The sequence below is a fragment of the Cyanistes caeruleus genome, chromosome 5 (assembly GCF_971803275.1).
Source record: "Cyanistes caeruleus chromosome 5, bCyaCae1.hap1.1, whole genome shotgun sequence".
NCBI lineage: Eukaryota > Metazoa > Chordata > Aves > Passeriformes > Paridae > Cyanistes > Cyanistes caeruleus.
The window spans coordinates 42,008,471-42,029,679 of NC_141705.1; the positions used below are offsets into that span (position 1 = coordinate 42,008,471).

Genomic DNA, 21,209 nt, shown 5'->3' on the forward strand with positions numbered 1-21,209 from the left:
GGTGGAGTAGCTGATGATGGCAGTGCATGAAAAGGGCAAGATGTCCTAGACATCTGATGCTCAGCATGGCACAAGAGAGAAGCAGGAAGCTAGTGTTAAAGAATGTGCCATGTTATACTGCACTACAAACTTGGGAAAATCACCAGTGATCCCATATTTCATGAAGGTTGAAATGTCCTCTGGCACAGAGACACTGGTGACAGCAGATGGAGGTTGTTCATTTTGCAGCCCTCAGCCCAGATGTTGATTCACTTGGGGCAAGAAAGGCCAGGAAGTGTACACTGAATATAATCCTCCCACAGCACTTCTATGGCTCAATCTGCTCCTGCATAGCACACTATCCTCACAGCCATATGGAGGCACAGCCTCCCTCTTCTTTCATATCCAAACTTTGGCTCTGTCTGTCCAAGACAGTTACCAAAGGCTGAGACTGGGGTGGATAAGCCCAGCATAGGAACAGATTGTCAGTCAGGTATGCCAGGACTGTGGCAACTGGAACAACAGGGAGACCTGAAATAATTTTGGAAGAGGCAAAAAAGTGTGTTGCATAACCCAGCCAAGCTCACCACACTGTGCCTCTGAGCACATAGGGACAGAAGAACAGCTATGCTGGCTCAGACAAAAGGTCTAACTAGCCTCATACTTTTCTGACAGTGCTGAGCAACAGATGCTGAGAGAAGAGTAAAAAAGGAGAGCAGGCAAGTGCAGGCACTTCTCCAGCCTCAAGACTTCCTAAGTCAGAGGCTTTCACATTGTATTTCATTGTCTTTCCAGTAATTTGTGCTATTGTTTTTCAAAACCCTGTAAAATTTTAGTATCCACAACAAGCTGTGGTAAGGAGTTGTACATATTTTTGGGAAGTTTCCAAGGAACTAAATAAGGAACACAATGAGCTTGCTTTGAAGAGTTAAATAATTCAATCCGATGCTCTTTGTATTTTATACTGAAGGAAACAGCAACAAATTGCTCAGTATTTCTTGTTTTGTGACCATGTGGAACCTCATTTTATTAGAATCACAGAATCACAGAATTGTTTAAGTTGTAAAAGACCTCTAAGATCATCAAGGCCAAACATTAATCCAGTACCACCATATTCACTTGTCCCAAAGTGCCCAATCCACAGGCCTTTTGAACACTTCCAGATGATGATTCCACCACTTCCTTGCGCAGTTGTTTCCGTAATTGTCTTGGCTTTGGATTTTTCATAACTCTCAAATGCCTGTTATGAACAGAGTGGAGCAGACAGTAAGAGCCTGTAAATATGTATAAATAGGAATGTCATACTCATTAACTTGTTTATGATTTGAAAGGGAAGTTAAATTGTGATAATGTGTGAGCAGCAATACCCTTCAGCACTCATAGACTTGAATATTAACACTTCAGTTTAACACTAATATGTGTGTGAAGTGTTTTCCGACACAGCCTCTATTTTGTCCTACAGGCCACTGTATGTTTCCTTCTAGTTGTCTTATTCATGAAAGGCCTGTTACACACTTCCTAGACCTCCTACAGCTTTCACCATTCCTCTAATACTTACCTTGTACTTTCTGCTTTTTTTTCAAGCCATGCATTAACCCTTTGTCTTTTTTCTTGGACTCAAGCACTCTCAGACCTCATTTCATGCACCCACTTCCTACTAATTAAACTTGAGAATGTAGATGTAAGCTACCCTGCTTCTTCTGATTTTCTAATCAAAGTTCTATTAGTAGGAGACTGACTCTGAAAAAGGCAAATATGCACATTGAATAAAATATCAAGGGAGAAAAAAAATTATCTTGGTGAAAATTTGAAAAGGGTTATATTTACTTTGGGGCTGCTCCACAATTTGAGATATCACAAACATGAAGGCACTCATGAGAGCCTCTGAAGAGGTGTTTATGAGAAGAGAAAGAGCTGCCAGAGTGGCACCAAACTACTGAAAGTAGGTGAAGATGAGCACTGGCTGCTGACTGTTGATGGCTTGCTCATGATGTGAATGTGGATTCTAGCCATGGATTCTATGCACCAGCCCGCATTTCTTTGATTTGAAGTCTCCTGGTTATCTGAAGAGTCCCTTTTCCTCTCCTGAATAAATTCATCATTACTGGGTGCTGCCAGTGTCCTTCTTTTCAGTCTGAAATGGTGTCTTCTCTCACTTTTGCCAGTGGCAATCCAAACAAGGTTGGAACTTTTTTGGTAGCCAGACCAGTTATGTTTTGGAGAGAAGCACTAAATTATCCTTTGTTTTTCTTCATTTAACGTGAAACTGTTGTTTCTTATCCTTGTTGAATGAAGAATTTTGTCATTTGCAGGGGCAGTTTTGCTATGGAGACAGAAAGCTGGTTTAATCAGCAAGAACTTTGACAGAAACTTTACAGTGCATGCTAAGCTAGAGAAACTGTTATAAAAATTATTGAAAAAAATCAAAGTCCAAAAGTAACAGCAGAAATAAGAATTGTTTACTGTGCTGCAGATCATGACTGGTCCTCTAATGCTGTGCTTTGTATTGGAAAGACATTTTGTATTATGAAGACATAACACAAAATAATTCAAGTGTTTTATTTTTGAGAAAACTAGAAATAATAGAAAAACAATCACATCACACTGGTTTCCCATACTTTAAAAACCATGCAGTAAATACTCTAAACAGTTGGGAAATCAACATTTTATTGGTTGATAATTTGCTTTATTTCTTAAAACACTGTTTCATTCTTTTGGATTAGTTGACAGGGCAAACATCCATTAAATGTAATTATTACTCGACCCTGATTAATCTGCAAGTATCTTCTCTGTCTCCACCAAGCATGTTAATGTCTACCACAACTTCACTGAAGCAGATGTTAAATTGAGCCTTTTATTATCTCAAAACAATATTATTTTCAACTTTCCTTCTATTGCTCCTCCATTCAGTTTTCTGGTCTACTCTACCACCATCCTCCCTCTTCGTAAAGCAACTGTCCTCTGCTTGACCTTCTGCTTCTATTTTGCTTCCTGCTTGCTGGTGCAGTGATTCACCCCCCTGTCTAATCTCGGATTTACAACTGTGTTGATAGCCCACAGTCAAGGAGATGAGGCAGTGAAAAGGACTGCCAGGGGAAATTAAATAAACTTGGAATTTATCCATCTTTAAAAAGTGGTGCAAAGTCCCTTAATCTCTATCACCCCAAAGAGTTTTTATGGCAATAGTTCCTCCTTCTATGTGCCCTCCCACCTCTCTTTAAAAGAAATAAATACAAGCAAAATAATGAAATCAATAAACTTACCAGGATACCCCCTGACATCAAGCAGAAATGGACACTCCAAGAAGTAAGAGAAACTCATTAAACCCATTAAGGACTTCTGCAGTTAAGAAGTGGTATTACACAGGAGGTGCCCCCACAATGGGTTATTATGAGATACAAAGAAAGGAGAGGGAGATGCATATACATGAGATTTTAAAACAGACCCAAGGCAATTGGCAGACAGGAGAAAAATTATCAAAACTTTCTGTAAATATGCCTGCTACAGGTATTAGTGCAAATCAGTCATATTCCTTTGAATTTAATGACATATTATTGACAACAGCTTAGTCTGAACCCATCTGCCCCTTTTGCTGTAATTGGATGGCTAAGAAAATAAGGGGTTGTTTACTGATAAAATTAAACAAGAGCCATATTTTCTAGAAAAAGTTCTATGGGACAATGCATATTTCATTTCCCTGTGAGCCCTGTGTCCAATCTTTGTTCAGCCAGCAAGTGGCATCTCAGTCTCTGCTTCTGCCAGTGCTTGATGTTGTCATGAGATTTTACCACAGGAAAAAGAAAGGCAAATTAGCATCCTTAGTGAAATTTCTGGTATGCACATATATACAAGCCCCTTTGACAAAATGCTGTACGATCTGTTCTTGGAACATCTCTAGGCTTTGCTATTAAGGCTTTGATTTTAAAAGTACCGGCACAGAATTCTCTTTCCTACCACACACTTATGCCTTATTTTTCCCTTCTTGTAAAGCTGTGGCAAGAAGGTACAGCATCCAACTAAACTTTGTTTTGCTCCTCCTCCAAAAATTTATACTTGAAACTTTATTAAGAAGAGTGACTTAGTTTTACTTGATAAGCTTTCTAATTTTGACTGACTGGGGTGACTTAATGATCCTTGGCACCTGTTTGCGTCTCCTGTTATGCTTTAGTGCACTTCAGTGATACAAGTACACATTAAAACTCAGTTATTCAGAGTTCCTGCGTCTTCTCTGAACACAAAATACTACCTGTGTTTATGCTCTCCCTCATCCCACAGAGAGATAAAGAGGCTTAATCTTCTCCTGAGCTCTGCATGATCTTCTTTTATCTTCTTAGCTGTGTTCCATATAATGAAAGTGACATCACAGGGTGGCTTTTTGCCTCTTCCCAAATTACTTTCAAATTAATTAATGTCCTAAGTTTAGAATGTTTAGAAGGATTTTAATTTTTACTTGAAAATTTTGGATTGCATACACACTTTTTTATCTTTTTCTTGGGATGTGTATTTTTAGATCAGTGACCTTTTGGATGTATGATTCATGCTGATTCAATTTTTTCCAGCTGGTTCATTTTTACTTAAGTTGATACAGATGTTCTGAAACAGATACTTTTGTAATTAAACCAGTCATTACACACCTGTTCTCCCAATTTTTTATTGAAAATAAATCAATTTCCTTCTCCTCTATTCTCTACTTTTTTTCCCCCAAAACGTCCTTAGAAACCTTTCAGGACAAAAACCCAATATAAAAAACCCCCAAGCAGCTCTACACTAATGCCACCTGTCACAGATCAGGGTCCATTCCAAATTAGTTAATGCTATTTAATTTATCATGCAACTTTTAAGACTCAAGCACATAGTCTATTTATTAATGCAAATAATTGAGTAGATTTAATATTTTGTGCATACATCGGACCACAATGAGCTCTGCCAAAAATGATTTTGTTTCCTTAGATTGTATTCTAAACACACAGCTCTTAGATACACTCCCAAAAATATTAACAAGCATACCCATCAGTAGCTGAGCATTCAAAAAGTAAATATCATAGCATTTTATTTGTCCATTGAGGTGCAGATCTGAGCTTTCATTAGGTTTCTTTCATATGTAGAGTGTAGGAGCAAAGAGCATTTCCATGCTTTTACTAGTGACCATGTATCCTTTCTGCACTCTTATTTTGTCATGAGAAAAAAGTCTATCTCCAGCCCTCATCCCCTCCCTGAAATTCTCCTCTTCCCCTCCAAAACCTATGAAGGCATGTAGACTCACAGTTTGTGAATTTGACTCACCCTTAACTTCTGGAGGAGAGATTCCATATTACTTCTGTACTCAGAAAGTCAACTCTTTCACTCTTGTATTTTCTCCATTAAAAGAAGAATCATAAATAGTACCCTGGGGAAAAAAAAAAAATACTGTAGCAGGGCTCTGAAAATAAGTGCCTTGGGAAAAAAACATGGGGTGTCTCAGTAAAGCAGCTGAGGAAGTTTTTAAACCTTGACCCTCGTTGCCTTCTTAGTGTAATCTGCAGCAAGTAGTAAAATCTGTAAAGGAGATACAAGTGAAATACCAGACAAAAAGGCACGGATAATGTTGATATAAACAGGTCTTGGAAACTGGCACTTAAATGTGCTTTAGACATTCTGTTTGCAATTCTATTAACAGTATTCTATATACTAGATTATTTTTCTTTTATGATGTTCTCTCAAGTGAGTGCAATGTTCTTAAAGGTTTTGTGTTTCTCATAAAATGTGCATGTCTGACATGATTATATTTGTCTATTACTTATTCTATGTGAATCATAAACCCAACAAGAAGATTGAAGTACAGACACCCATTGCAGTCATGACATAAATTGTGTATCTTTCTGGAGAACAATGGTATTAAAGACTTTTACAGCAAAGAGCTGCAGATGTTGAGCTCATGGGGCTGAGCCTAAATATACAAAGAAGTTTAGATAATATTTTCTAGAAAATGCTTTTAAGAATGTCTAAAGAACTGGCTAAATAGATCAAAAAGTAACCAGTAATCTCTGCCCCCTCTTACTTGACTGACCACTAACAGTGAGCATTCAATATAAATCTTTTACTAACCATTTACAATCTGATTTTTTCTGAAAAAAAAAACCAAACAAACAAATACTTTTAAATAATGGCCACACATGTAGAAAAAAGAGTTCATTTGCACAAACTTGTCCAGAAAAAAAGAACTGCAACTTCAAAAATTTGTCAGGCCACATTGCCCTGTCATCCTTGTTCATGTCAGTGTTCATTTCTTCCACAGATTTTCTGCTTACATTCATGGAATAACCTTCAAAGTGAACAGATAATAGAAATGGCCCTATTTTTTAGCAGAACAAAGGATTTAGTGAAGCAAAAGGAGTCATCTTTTGTCGAAGCAATAATTCTTGCTTCTGTCTTCAACTCTGAGCTTAGACTACTCTGCATCACAAATAGGCTTAATGCAATTAATGCTATCATATTCATGTAAAATCAAAATGGGTAATATAATGCAATAATTAAGCTTAGAAGGGATTCCCAAAACCTATATAGTCCAAACAGCTGCTCAAAAAAAGAGCCAGCATCCAAATTAGGCCAAGTTGATGTTACATCAGATTTAAATAGAAAACAGACCACAATGATGATACTTTAAAGTTATATCAATTACTAAACACTCTTCCAAATACGTTTTAAAACGCACAAGAGAGTTTACTTGAACGATTCTAAGTTTTTCAGCTAGCTTTTATCACCTTTGTTAAGATCGATTAACCAGTGTCCCTTCTCACAGAGGAGAGATTATATTTAATATCAGTCCCCAACTGTTAACACTTAAAAAGACCCAAAGTTTGACTGCTGAATGTGTTCAAGAGGTCTTCAGTATGGACAACAGCAAGCAGCTTAACAAAAGCATTGACTAATACAAGACAAGGCTTAAAAGCCAAGGGCAATGTCTAGGACTCTTAGCACTGAACTTTCAGGCTCCATGTACTTGAAAAATCCTAGAGACTTGCCAGAATTTCAGGAGTAAAATGAAACTAAAATCTGGGAGTAGGATGAATATCAAAACAAATGGAGAACTTTTCTGTGCAAATGCAGCATCATAATAGTAATAGCAGCCTGATTCCAGTTTCAATTGGAACTGTATTTTGTGTATAGCTTATAGGAAAGATGGAACTCTAGAAATTAGGGAATTACAGTAAAACACATCAGATAATAAAGAAGTGGTGATGGCATTAGTATAAATGATCCAGGATGATTGTTGGTGAAACAGATAACATGAAGAACTTTTGAAAACAACATTTTAAAGATGATAACACAGACACCACTTTATACTTGCAATGATAGTCCCAGTTTATATGTATTTTATTAACTAAGATAATTGATGCTTTGTGAATAAGAGAGATTATTCTGATTCCATCAATCAAAATCTTTGCCATGAAAACTTAGCTCGAGACTGAATTCTGCTGTGCCAGATCATTCCCAATTAATTAACCAGTAACCCTACAATTAATGATTCTAATTAACAGACTAGGCCACAAAAGGATTCCTGCCTTATCAGCCATTTATGCAATTGTTTGCTGCACATCGAGGAAAAGGGCTCTGAAGGCTTGCTGCAGGTCCTCAGCACAGATGGAGAGGAGGAGGTGACACAGTTTGAGACTGTGTGCAACACAGCATTTTCCTCCCTGCAGTGCCTCCTAGGTAGAGGGAGAACTCCGGGGAGAACTACAGCACACCAGGTGGGCTTTCCTGAAGCAGCTGGAAGGCAGGAATAGTCTTCCCTAGGTGCTCTCAGGATGGGAAAGCAAAGCCTTACTGATTGCTGTTGCTTAATTGCAAATTGATGAAAAGCAGTCTGGGTTACTGGTGTTTTTAAGTGGTAGCATTTACTCTTAGAAGAGGACTTAGGGTAGGATGACAAGCTTCTCCTTCACCTGAAGTTTCAAAGGTTGTTTCACCAGGATGGATGAGACAGCAAAGATGAGTCATGTATCTTTAACTCTTTAGTGTTCAGAGTAGACAAAATATTCGCATGTTTACAATGAGCAAAATCAAACAAACAAACAAAAACCCACAAAAACCCACAAAAAGACAAACCACAAAAAAAAAAACAAAACAAAAACAAGAACCAAAACAAACCCCACAAACTAAAAGTACAAGAGTTTCCAGTGGCTGAAAATAAAGTATCAGCATTTGTCCCAAGTGTGGTTTAGTGATTTGCATCTGACCAGGGATCGGAAATGCTCAGTAAGGATCTCACTGCCATTAGAGCTTTGTCTCACTGCATTCCATATGAGGTTTACATGCTGTACATCTTGGATTAAAGCAAAATGTGTAAGGACAGATCACAACAGTGTAAGATAAATATGGAATTGTCTGTATCTGGAGCAAGTAGAGGAAAAAAAGAATTTCTGTTTTTCATTCTCACATCTGTCTTCCATTTCAATTCTGTTTGTGGTCACATTAAAATAAAAACCCTTTACAGGAAAAAATTCAAAAGTATTGGAAAAAGAAAGGTATTGATTTTTGTGTCCTGAGTTTTCAGTCCTGTTCGGGATCTCTTCCTTCCGTTTGCAACTACTTTGCTAGATAGATGCTGAAATTCAACTACATATTTTTAACACTGAAAGAGTAAAATTATCTTCCAGAGGTAGCAGAGAATCAATTGAAAATGTGCTTAAATAACAATGTATTTAATAATAATTTTAAGGGCTAAAGTTTCTCTAGTTTTCTGTGGGTAGTCAGCAAGAAGTGTTTCTGTTCTCCTAAACTTCCACAGCAACTTGCTTCCTTCCAAGTGTAAGTGGACTTGGTATATACAGCAAGATCTGAAAGACCAGTGTGGGTTGCAGGCCAAGAGTCACTCCACACACAAATCATTAGCACAAGAATCCACTGGGGGCTATTAAATATAAATAGAAAGCTGTTACTCATAACTCAGAAACCTTCTCAGCAACACACAGCTACAGGGTGAGAAAACTGCCCACAGAAATAACCACTATAGGCTTGCCATGTTCTTTTGGTGCTGGCATGGGATGTTGAAGTAGACAGACCTTTGATGCAGAACTGGATAATCATAAAATTTTATTACCTCAACTGTAGTAAATGACGTGGACAGTGGTGAAAAGCGTTCAACTAGTGAAATACTAAAATTCACAGGAGTACCTGAATCACAGCTTATATCCGTAGCCCCTTATGACCCATGTAAGTCCCCAATAAAGACCGAAATGGAAAACCAAACCAAGATCCAATATTAAGTTTTGCTAGTATAAATAGAATGGAATTAAACAAAACTTTTATTGTTAAAGAGATAGAATAAGTGGTTCCATTTCTCACTGTCTAAATCCAGAAAGACAGTTGTTTTGCCTCTGAGGATGTTTTTAAAGAATGATGTATTCCTTCCTTCCAATCCCTGCATGTATTTCTAAAGAAGGCCATTCTGCAAAGAAGTACAAGTTATGAATATACTGCACAGCAATCTTGTGTGACAGGTGAATAGAAAGTCAATTAAAAATTCACCTTCAGATCTGAGAAACATTATTGTGTATGTGTGTGTGTGTGTTTCATTAATGAAAGAGTTGAAAAGTGTTGAGGGACTTGATTTTTAAAGCAAAATATAAGTTAAAAACTTGTCATGAATTTGGAAAGGCAGCAGAATCTAATCAAATGTGCCTGATTAATTCTACAAAGGCATGACTTCTTTAATCCCTCTGAAGTTCAGTTCCTGTGAGAAAGGTCAAGTTTAGTAAGAAAAAAAGGAAGGACATTGCTGGTTGAAAGATCTAAAACCCTGCATGGAAGAAGAAGGAAACAGTGGAAACATCTGTCTGTAATGGTAAGCAATCTCTTCTTAGGTTCACATGATCTCAGTAATACACTCTGACATCCTGTGGTGTAGGGGCAGATACCTAAATTTGCCAAAAGGCAGTAAGACTTAGGCAAATTTTGATTTTTTTGGACTTTGCTGATTCATAAAAACAGTGTTATTATTTAATACAGGTAAAGTTCTGGTGTATCAGCTGCACCTTGTCATCATTTCAGTTCAGAACAAAAAGCACTGGAGCAATTATGACTTGCATAAACTTGGTTTCTCTGTGAACCACAGCCAATTACCAGTAATGTGATAGTCAGCAGCGAAAATGTACTTGTCAGAATACTCCTTTAATTACATGTTTGAGAAATTGATTAAATAACACCTCCATTTTGTTTTAAGTGCTAACCAGCTCGAAAATTTTTGGTTTTTTTAAAGAAAGGTTTTTCCAAATCTCTCAGGAAAATTACTTAGAGGCTTCCTCTAGTAACTGGGATCTCTGCTGTCTGGGGGTAACTTGGGAGACACTCTGTTATCATGGTTAATGAAGAAATGAATGTTTGCTTAGACCCTGGATATGTTCTTATAGTAATTGTGTAAACCCAAGTGGTCTCTTTCATGTGCAGGACCAAAAATTTTACAATTTAGTTCCTTTCTCAATCTAATTACCACCTCTAACCTAGAAAAGAATTATATTTTGTTCAAAGACTTCAGCCCAGATTCTGACAGTATGTTCACCTAAGCATTTCCTAGAAAATTACATTTAGACTTGACTATCCTCAGCCTAAGAGAGAACTCACATCTGACAAAACGTGCAGCCTTTGAGCTGCATGTATATCCCACCAGTCCTCCTTAATAGGCTGTACATTTTGTCATCATCTCCATGTAACTTTAGAGAGTGTGGACATCACAAGAACCTTTAGCACACCATTAAATCTTTTCTCACTCCATGGAAAGACAGGAGAAAGAATATGGATATCTGAAATTTGGTTTCTAAGTACACATCTCTACTCTTGAAAAATATATTCTACTTTGGCAAATCTTTATAAGTAAGTGAGAGATGCTAAGTAAGAAAGGGTGTAGGAGAAAAATTAAATTAAAAGGGACTTAAGTAGAAAATACAGCATACTTGGATGATTCCCCATGGAACATGTTATGTTTTTTGTCCCCTGTGAAAGGAAAACAAAGTTAATTATAGAACATAGCACTGGGCAAGCAAATAAATCAAGCTTTGCACTGCTGAATTCTCACATCTGCAAATTAACAGCTATGGGTCTGTTAGTGTAGACTCTCTTGTTAGAACAAAATTATACCAAATGTAATAGTTGTTTATCTTAGGATAAGAAGATATAATTTTAAAAAAAGTCCATTTCACAAAAATTCATAGCCATGGGACTAAATAACCACCCACAGAAGTGTGTATTAGAATGAGAGCATTAGTTCAATACGTAGTAATGCAAAAGCCCACTCACAGTGTCTGAGCAAAACCAGCATATACAGCATGATATAGCAGCAGAGCAGTGCTGCAAGTATCATTTCTATTACAGAGGCTGGTGTATGCATTGTATCCTGTATCTTATATGTGTAATATAATGGGCATTTAGTAACCTACAGACATAGGAATCTTAGAAAAAAAAAAATTTATATCTATACATGTGATTATGTATATGTGTGTGTGTATGAGACAGAGAAACGAAGGCAGAGGGAAAAACATGCAAACAATCTTCCAAGAGAAACTTCTCCAGAGGATAACACTAAAATTTCCATGAAAAGAAGCTATGACAAAAGCCTACAGACCCAATGCACACCCAAGAACCTGTAGCATAGAAATGGTTCAGTCACTTCCACATATGCAAGCCAGGCTGATTGAACATTCACATTGAAAGATTAGTTTCAACAATCACAGAGATCACTAGCTTGTATGGTTCATCCATTGGATCATTGGAAAAACGGGTGTCACACCAAATTTTTTTCTGTTGGCCAGCAGTAAGCATGTTCAGTCAGAAATGAAAAAAAAAAAACAAAAAAGAAACATCCAATCTGTGTGGAGAGTGTTTCTGAGGCTAAGTACTGTACTAAACTAGACAGTTTATATTTAAATGTTCATCACAAGATTTTGCTGCAAGTTTCATTTCCCTTGTTTAAAAGGCAGGTACTATTTACTTACTTGCTGCTACTTCGCTCCGGGGGTCATAAGAATCACTCATTAATGGCAACACTTCGAACAAGTGAAATCCTCTCTAATGACACCAGCACTATTATTATGGGGAGAGAACGGCACCACCTGAAAATAAAATCGGGAGCAGCTTTTCTTTCCCTACTTTGAAGATGGGGAACTCACATCTAATTTTAACTTTATTTTGTTGTTTAGCTTTGTTTCTCTCTACTTGGCTATCCTCTCTCCAAAGTAGGGTGGCATTGTAACTTTGAGGGAGGATTCTTATTACATGGCATTGCAGGATTACCCCAGCTTTATTCAAACTAATGCACTTAGCCTCAGTTCAAAAGTAAAAAACACAACCACCCCATTCTCCCACTTGCAATCATACTCAGATGTTTTACTCCATTGATTTAGAGGTTTGAGTACCTTTCTGGATTTTTTTCCTATGTGTTTCATTTGACTGCAACAGAGTAGCTTTCTCTGGACAGCCAGCTTCTCATCCAGCAGAGGTCAGCTGTAAATGCATATGCAGTGTTATCAACAGGATTTGTACAAGTCTCTGCAGCCCAGATTCCATCAGTGTTTTTATCCGTATTAGGTAAGATTAAAGCCAGCTAGGATAGCATGCAGAGGAGGTGCTGAATTGTGCAAGGGCTCCGTTTGACTCCTTTGTGGAGGCTCACTTAGCACCTCTCTGTGCTCACTTAACAACTTTGCTGTGCTAAATCCAGACCTGGCTAAAGGCATTCATTACACAGCACAAAGGCACAGATAAAATACAGGAGCTCAGTACCAGAAAAGTGTTCTCACTGAGATAATGCAGCAGTAAAAAAATTAGAAAAACCCTCAGCATTGCTCCTTCACAGATCATTATTGTCCTGCTGCTAATACAAGTAGTGCAGAATTAGGCCACCAGTGAATATCACACTGTGTGAATATCCACCGAATATCCTGAGTACATGGATTAGCACATATGAAAGCCACTGCCTGCTATGGCACTGATTCCAGTTAGCTTAAGCATGTATAATGCACACAGTATTGCTGGAGATTTCCCTCCCCCCCCGCTTTTTTTTTTCCAATGAGCTGAACACTGACTGGATTGCATCAAAAAGATGAAAAAAACTAGGACTTTTATAACGGCATTCTTCCAGCAGCAGGTCACACAAATTAGAACAAGAAGAATTGTTTTGGTATATTCCCACTGATTTCCAAGGATCCTTTGTGATTTTAAGGAGAAAATGAGAAACAAAACTAAGAAGATAATCCTAGAGAAAATCCCACTAAATCTATACTAGGTACTCCTGTGCAGTAAGCCATCAGCATCTGTCAGTGTGAACTGTGCTTCTTATTAGCAGTGGATGAGTTGCATGGTGTTTCCCTAGATGATTTTGATATACAGTTGACATATTTTACACAAATTATGAGGTAAATAGCCATGTGTTTGAAAAAAACCTCAATCAAACAGAAGAAAAGAAGGAACAATCATGTCTAAGGAATGCGCTGCACAATCCATTTATCAATTTGTTGTAATGTAAATGGGTCTCTCACATCATTAGGGAAAAGAGTTTTTATGAAACATTTCAACTTTGAAACACTGCATAAAAAGATCAGCATGTGATCACTCTCTTATCTGCTTTCTATTATTCATCTACACATAAAAAAATGTTTTGATACAAGACAAAATGCAGTCCCCAGCTGTATTTTGTCATGAAATGGCTTTCATAGCTCACAGCTCTATTATCAGGAAAAGATTCTCAGCAGCTGGGTAAATACATTTTGCTTTGTTGATGCTGACTGTTAATTTTGCATCTAAATGTTATAGAACTATAAAGCTGCAGAAAATGCCACTGATGGGAAATGCAGTTGCTGTGCTATGGATAATGCATAGGCAATAGATGAAAAGGATCATGCTGATTCCTCTCATGAAGTATTCCTGTTTTTAACATAGTCAGTGACAAAGAAGACAGGCAGGCCCTCAGGTGCCCAGGTAGGTTTTGTAGTATAATCATGTGTGCACATATGTATCAGCTGCTTGTGAGGTTGAAAGCAATTTTTAAACTCCTTGATTTAAATACTAAGTTTTAACTTCAGGAAAGACTAGCCTGGAGAACTTGTGGATGGCCCATGCCCAGAAGTGTTCAAGGCTGGGTTGGATGGGGCTTTGAGTTGCCTCAGAGTGGAAGATGTCTTTGCCCACAGACAGAGCACTGGAATGAGATGATCTTTCAGGTCCCTTCCAATCCAAACCATTGAATTCTGTGATTCAACATCAGCCACTGTCTCCTTAAAGTTTCAACCACTGGAACTAAGAAAGAATTAAACAGGTGATGAAAGTCTGTTGGAGTCTGAGATACAGAGTGTGTGCCCTTGTTTCTAATACTTAGTTCTAGGATCCAAAGAAACACATAACATGAAATTAATGAGCATGTTTTCATGGTGATACATGAGAACAAATGTTAAAGTTAGATGGAAGAAGTGTAAGTGTATAGATTAGAAAGTTTATTAAATTACTGGGTGAAAAAGTAGTTTGGAGAGCAAAAGACAAGATGGAGGATTTAGGGTGTTGTCTCTTGTCCCCTCTTTCTTCTTCATGCTCTTCTCCTAGAGGTTTTTCGGTAGTAGTGAGTGGATAAAGAATGCCACAGTGCAGTACACAGGTGTTGGGTCATTGGGTCAGTAAGAAAAATAATTAGTTGGCATCTGTTAATTGGGTAAATGGACATATAGAAGACCTTGAAAAGGATCTTTGTTAGCCATTTTATCCCTTTCTATCATGGTGCACCTAACTCCTTGTACCTTGTAATGCTGGTAAGAATAAACAACCGAGACCGAATAAGAGAAAACTGCCTCCCTCTTGTCAATCTTCAGTTCAAGGGGAAAAATAACCTAACCCAAAAGTCTGTAACGAGACAAAAGTCCATGTTACAAATGATCTTCCAGAATCAGTTTAAAAATAACATTTTCAAGTATTAATCTTTTTCTGCAGTGCTTCAGCACGTTGGGTTTGTACCTAGAAATGTTTGTGTGCACCTCAGACATTTAGAACATATCTGAATGGCATGAGGTATTGGTGGCAAGGGATACCAGCACAATGGCTGAGTTTAGTACAGGAATGGAAACATCACAGCTAATAGTATGATCCTACAGTCCCTCCCACTTCCCTAAATATCCTGGGTGGACCTATGTAGCTGAAAATGCAATTTAACACTATGTGGGCACAAAATGTACTTAGAGGAGGCACCATTCCTGAAGACTCTACAGTCAAAAATACTCTGACAAAAGCTCAGTTATCCCTTTTCACCCCTCTGCACTGTCTCCTCACCAAGTCCAGCCCAGCTGCTTTCTGCACTAGGACGATGCCTCTTTCTCTCTGACTCCCTCCTGCACTACACAAGAATCCCTCTTGAGAGAGTTTTGACATTCAGACCCTCTCCCACCCTTCACACGTTTCTGGCATGCCCATTAGCTTTTGTTCAGGATTTTCCTGACAAAAGAGGCTGAATAGCCCTGGCACAGAGAACCAGTCTTAGGGTAGCTTTAGATAATCCCCTAAACTGGCAAATAATCAATTTGAAAAGAAATAGGAAATGGAAAGAAAGATCACACGAAGCCCAGATTTGGGCTGATGACATTTGCTGTTAAACTGAAGCCAAGTCATCTCAGCAGCTGCAAAATCTCAAATCAGTTGCAGGGGCTATAAACTCAGGTCACAAGACGGAAGGAAGGAAATATGGAGAAAAAGAAAAGATGAACTATTAAGCTTCCTTTGCAAATACAGGGTTTGACTTAATGTTCCAGATTACTAACTTGGATTACTTGTTTCGAATTGCTGGGATTAATCAATGCTTTCCATTCAAAAGTCTGAATAAAATGTTCTTTCCATAGTCCTTGCAGAAATGACATAAGAGTACACAAAAATATTAATAATGAGAAAGTCAATATAATCTGTAACCCACAATAAAAATATCCTAGTGTATCATGGTCTCCATAGGAACTGCACAAAATCTGGAGCTTGTATTTTGCAGGTTTCTCTGGTGTTACCAGTGTAGTGTTCAACCTGCAGCCCAGGCCCTATGGATGTGTTGGATGGCCTAGATAGCCTAGAAAAAGGAAAAGGGTATGTAAGTGTGCTCCCTTAACACCACTCCCTTTAAAGGAGCAGCTGAGTACAGTGCATCTGAAGTTAAGGAAACCAGGGCTCCAATCTACGAGATAATAGAGACCTACCCATTTATGAGCTAAAGAAAAAATAGAAAATGCCCAACTAGATGCTATACTTGTTTACATATTTGTCAGACCCAGGTGTGGATCTGATGTCATAGCTTTTTCTGCTATGTTATCTTAGAGTCATACCTTGTCTCCAGTGTAAGCTGAAAAGAAATTGCTCTCCAACAGCTCTTTTACTAAAAAAAGAGAACCACAAAGGGCAGCTGTTAGCAAATGCTTAATCATTTTATCCAGCACTGAAGTATCACAGATGTTCTTGAGATTCTTCTGCATCACTGTCTCTAATGGGTAAAAGTTATCATGTGATGTCTGATTTTTTTTTACTTGTTAAGGGTATAAAATAGTGCAAAACAGGCATGATGGAAATCCTCCACAGTTACACCAACACAAAATTTCTGCATGCATTTGTGTTGCTAGCACAGCTTCTGAGTCTTCTCTCTACATATACAAAATGGGAATAATAATTCTGTCTCAGCAGTCTGGCAGGGAAAGCTGATAACTCCCTTCAAGACTATGAAGTGCTTGGTTATGGAAGGTTCTTATAAGTGTACTGATAGACAAATCAGTACATTCAAAAGATATAAAAAGATAGTGTCTTATATGGTCAGTTATAAATCTAAAAAGATTAAGTGATACATTCAGTGTGCTTCCAATGGGCCTTTGTTTTGCTACACTAGAGTTAGGTAATCATTCATCTTTACTTGCTGAAGCTACTTGCACTGTAAAGCTCTATCTTCATTAGGATAATGGTAAAAAAATCAGACCTGGCAGCTTTATTCTCCATTAAATCTTCCTGCCACAGTGCAACTAGAATAGCACCAAAAATTAAAAAGAGACAAGGGAGGAATATAGATGTAAAGAGCAGAAGAAGACATTTTTATTGTCAGTGAGAATAAGCCAGCCAATCTTTCTAACCACAAAGCAATTTAACTTGGCCTTTTACTGTATCCATTTTCTCTGATTAATTTTTATGATGTCAGACTTCTCATCCCTTGGGGTTGGAAGTTTGCTGGACATTATTCAAGGTCCTGTGTCAGGCTCTCTGGTGATCCTTCAGGTGCCAGCAGCTTGGAGCCCTGACACTTCTCAAATGCGCAGGTGATAATCTGACAAGTGTGGTTCCTCTCTCTGTGAAATGTGCCGAAGCATTAAAGTGAGTTACTACTCAGCACTTAACAGCTGCTGGCTTCTCTTGACAGCATTAGTACAACATTAGACATAGAGATATTTTGAGAGTGAGAGATGTTTTCAAGCAATTGCAGGTCTGTGAGGTTTCTCTCAAAGGTGTTTATTTAACCGGAGCTCACAGCTGCAAGACTTAAAAAGAATGTATCCATATCCAAGCGAGAGCAGTAGCTTGAGTCATTTGCACACAAAATGACTCCACTTGACATGAAAAGGTTTGCTTTTTCTGACTCCCCTTACAGGAAGTCTAATCTGCTGCCACCAACACAAATAAGCTTTGTTTGAAAAGTTCCTTGCCTTGTTACAACGACCAAGCACAACACCAAGACAGGTGTCTCATTCCTCTGTTCCAATGTTTTTCCTTAAAAACACATCAAGTACTATTTACAAAAAAAGACAGCTTAAAAAAAAATAAAGCCTAAAATAACTTTAAAAAGTCAAGGATATTTTTTTTTTCTTTTGGGATATCTGTCTCCATCTGCTACTTCCAAGTCTAAGGCTCAAGAATAAATTAACCAGTCAAGAACACATGTATTCATAAACTGCCATGCAAGTGATGTAGTTGTGAGTTTATTCATCTTAGTTTCTCCTTTCTTTTGCTCCACTTTTGCAGTCTGTTCTTTCAATATCTATGTTTTTGTATATGTTAATTTCATCAAATTCAGCTTTCCTAGTTGAATGCCTCAGAACAACAATCTAGTAAATGAGGTTGCATACCTTCTTACCCTGACAGCATCTTCTCTAACTACTTACAAATCAGATCAAGATGTAAAAGTGAGAGGTTGAATTTGATGACAACAGGGATTTCCATCTGATGCTCAAAGTTGATTATATTTCTGGTTTTATTTCATGACAAGCAGAGAAGAACAGTACATTTTGTCAGAACAGGCATAACCCAGCAAAACATGGTACGTTGTAATAGACTATTTCATATGGACTGGGAGGAAAATGTGAGAATAATAGTTTTTAATGTATGTACTTAAGAATGTCTCTGATGGTGACCCCTAGATAGAAGAGCTCTTTTTTGTTTAGAATTGAAGCTACTTGTTACTCTGCTAAACAAATAAGTGTGCAAGGTCCAAGAGGCAGATGCACTTGTTGCTGATGTGTAATTCCCACTGATGTCAAGAACAGGAATAGTCATTTATGAGGCAAGCCCCTGGCAACCAACACAAAAATCACTTTCTACAGGAATGTACACCAACTCATAGATTTTGTCACAGCATTACATTTCCTTTCAAGTGTACTTTTTACTTTGGGAAGGAATAACAAAGCAAGCACAGTAACATTTCTCTCCAGTAAGGGGTTTTATATATTTTGACTTGAAGTGACTTATTATATATGATTTTAGAATTTTTAATCTATGTGTCACGTGTTCAGAAGGAATCCCAAAACCTGTCTTACAAACTCTAGACACATTGATAAAATGAACCACTTATGGGAGTTATTTATATGCATATAAGCTAGCCATCCAAAAATCTCATCATACTTGACTGCTTTCTGAATATTATTCCTGCAGATGGTAATCACACTGCATCATGATGCTTGTTTTTAAAAGTGCTTTTTTTAAGGTTCTGGGCATGGCAGAGACTTACACACATTTATTTGGTCAGCAGAATAAAATGTTACCTCTAAGTTTATTTTATCCAAAGGAATATAACTGCTGAGATTTTTTAGAGCCTTATTCTCAATGCTCCATGTCTGCTCAAGAGAGAAAGAGCAACTTCACCTTCAAACATACATTTCCTTGTACAATTTACATTTGTGATATATTAGTCAGTTAATAATTAAAAAGGAGATGCTAATGCTCATTTTCATACCATAAAACCTGGGTTTTGTCCTCAATAAATCTCCATGTTTGGGGTTTTGGTTTTGGGGGTTTTTTTGGTTGGTTGGGTCTATTTTGTGATTTGTTTGTTTGTGTTTGTTTTTTTTTTTAAGTCTTTTACACCCAGAGCACTAGAATCATATTTAGGCTTAAGTCCCATGCACCTCACTGGATCTTGATGGAATTTTTGCCTCAGGTAAGACTAGAAGATGCAGACCTGATGTTCATGTGTTTTGACAAAAACATCTTCATACATTTTGAGGTCTTCAGTGCTGAAAGTATTGACACTGTTTTCCCTGCATCCAAGCAACTCAGTGCATTGAATATTTAATAATAAAGGTGATATGAGGACCCGTTGTCTGACTCAGGTAAATAACAATAATTTAAACTGAATCTTCCTTCTCTACAATGTATGCAACGCTAAATGAATATAGTGTCTCCCAAAACAAACCCCATAAACATTGTCAGAGACTATAAAAGAAACTAGAATAAACTGGACATTTGGAATAAAAGAACCAATTTTTCAATTTTAGAATATTTTGCTGCCACCTTTTGGAATTTAATAAAATGTGCATCTCAGTGGTTTGTAACAGGGATATGTACTTTAGCCCTCAACAGCAATGAATAACATTATTAACAAAAGAATATATGTATTTCTTCTTTCTTCCTTTTAAAGTTCTTAACACGTATGTCAAGTTTCAGCTTTCACCTTCACAGAGAGATGTAATAGCACACATTCAAATTTAAGGCTTTCACATGTGAAGAAAATATAGGAAAACATTTGTGTATCAAACACAATAATATGCCATGATTAATCAGCAGATCAAGCATTATTTGGCATAAATAAATACAGGTAAACAAAACAAGGAGCTGCTTACAGATGATACCTAAATATCAATTCATCACCATCAAATAACTGTTTAAATTCAAGGTTACTTGTTAGAACTCAGGGCCTCTTTCCCCCATGTGTGTTGTGGCCTTTGCATTACTGTACTGCTTTTAAAATATAACTCTACATAAATAAACAAAAGGAAAACAAGTCCTAAGGCTCTGGGCTCTGTCCTACATATTCTCTCCCTGTTTCTGTCAGAGAGATTTTCTTCTGCACAGCTTAGAAAAATGCAATGCATTTTGGGGAAGATTAATATATATAAAAACAACACCAGTCTAGAGTACATGTCAAAAGTTCTTTGTTATCACTTAGACAACTAGAGCACCAGTCTTATTTTAGGAAAGCAAGATCAGAAGCATTTAAACTGGAGGAAGAAATGTCTGTACCTGGTCCTGAAGTGTACAGCTTTCCTTTGATGCATGAGATTGGTATTCCCAGAGCACCGTGGAATTCAGGTGCCTTCATCGTGGCCCATACTGGGGACAATGACCTCTAGGACACCAGCTCTGCAGGAACGTGTGCTGCTTGGCACAGTGTCCGCTCACCGGGGGAAAGCTGCTTGCCAGGTGGATCGCACAACCGCTCTTTGGGGAAATAAAAATTGGAATATTAGGAGGTGCAAGCACCAGGTGATTTATTTCTATGCCACTATAATTTCTCCATGCCTAAAATCTGATTTAAACTGGTTTTATCACAGATGCTATGATACCTGTATTCCAGAAAGCATTAAAATGAGTGTGTTTCTTACGGAAAGCGCTCACATCCCATGTAGGAAGGTTTTGGACAATTACCTGACCGCAAGGGTGGGGTCGACCAAGGTGTGTCAGCCCTGGTACGAGTGTCATGGATGTATGGATGCGCTCCTTGTGGGAACAGGGTTATTTGCAGGATAGGGACACCGATAATAAATCCTGGCAGGGCACGGGCACAGATAATAAATCCTGGCGGCGCGGCTTTGGCCCGGCTGAGGAAGTGGCGCTGCGGCGACATGAGGCGATTCCCGACTAACGCAGGCGATCGCCGGCGCGGCCGTTGCCGGGCGACGGGCGGGACCGGGCGCGACTAGGCCCGGCCCGGGGCTCTTTCCCGGGGCTCCTTGCCGGGGCTCCCTCCTGGAACGCCTTCTCGGGGCTCT

General features: G+C 38.1%; 2 long non-coding RNA genes across 4 annotated transcripts; both read right to left on the minus strand.

Annotated features, from left to right (window-relative positions):
- Positions 1-973: 973 nt before the first annotated feature.
- Positions 974-21,108, minus strand: LOC111927847 (uncharacterized). Of its 3 annotated transcripts, none has more exons than XR_015286762.1 (5): positions 20,866-21,108; positions 20,461-20,658; positions 5,263-5,365; positions 1,807-2,302; positions 974-1,219 (listed from the first exon to the last, which is right to left on the minus strand). It is a non-coding gene; the product is annotated as an uncharacterized LOC111927847 (long non-coding RNA). The 3 variants fall into 3 exon arrangements; XR_015286763.1 differs by having other exon boundaries at positions 1,538-2,302; XR_002863781.2 differs by lacking the exon at positions 1,807-2,302.
- LOC147653064 (uncharacterized) lies at positions 10,202-12,456 on the minus strand. Its single transcript, XR_015286764.1, has 2 exons — positions 12,369-12,456; positions 10,202-12,065 (listed from the first exon to the last, which is right to left on the minus strand). It is a non-coding gene; the product is annotated as an uncharacterized LOC147653064 (long non-coding RNA).
- Positions 21,109-21,209: the final 101 nt, after the last annotated feature.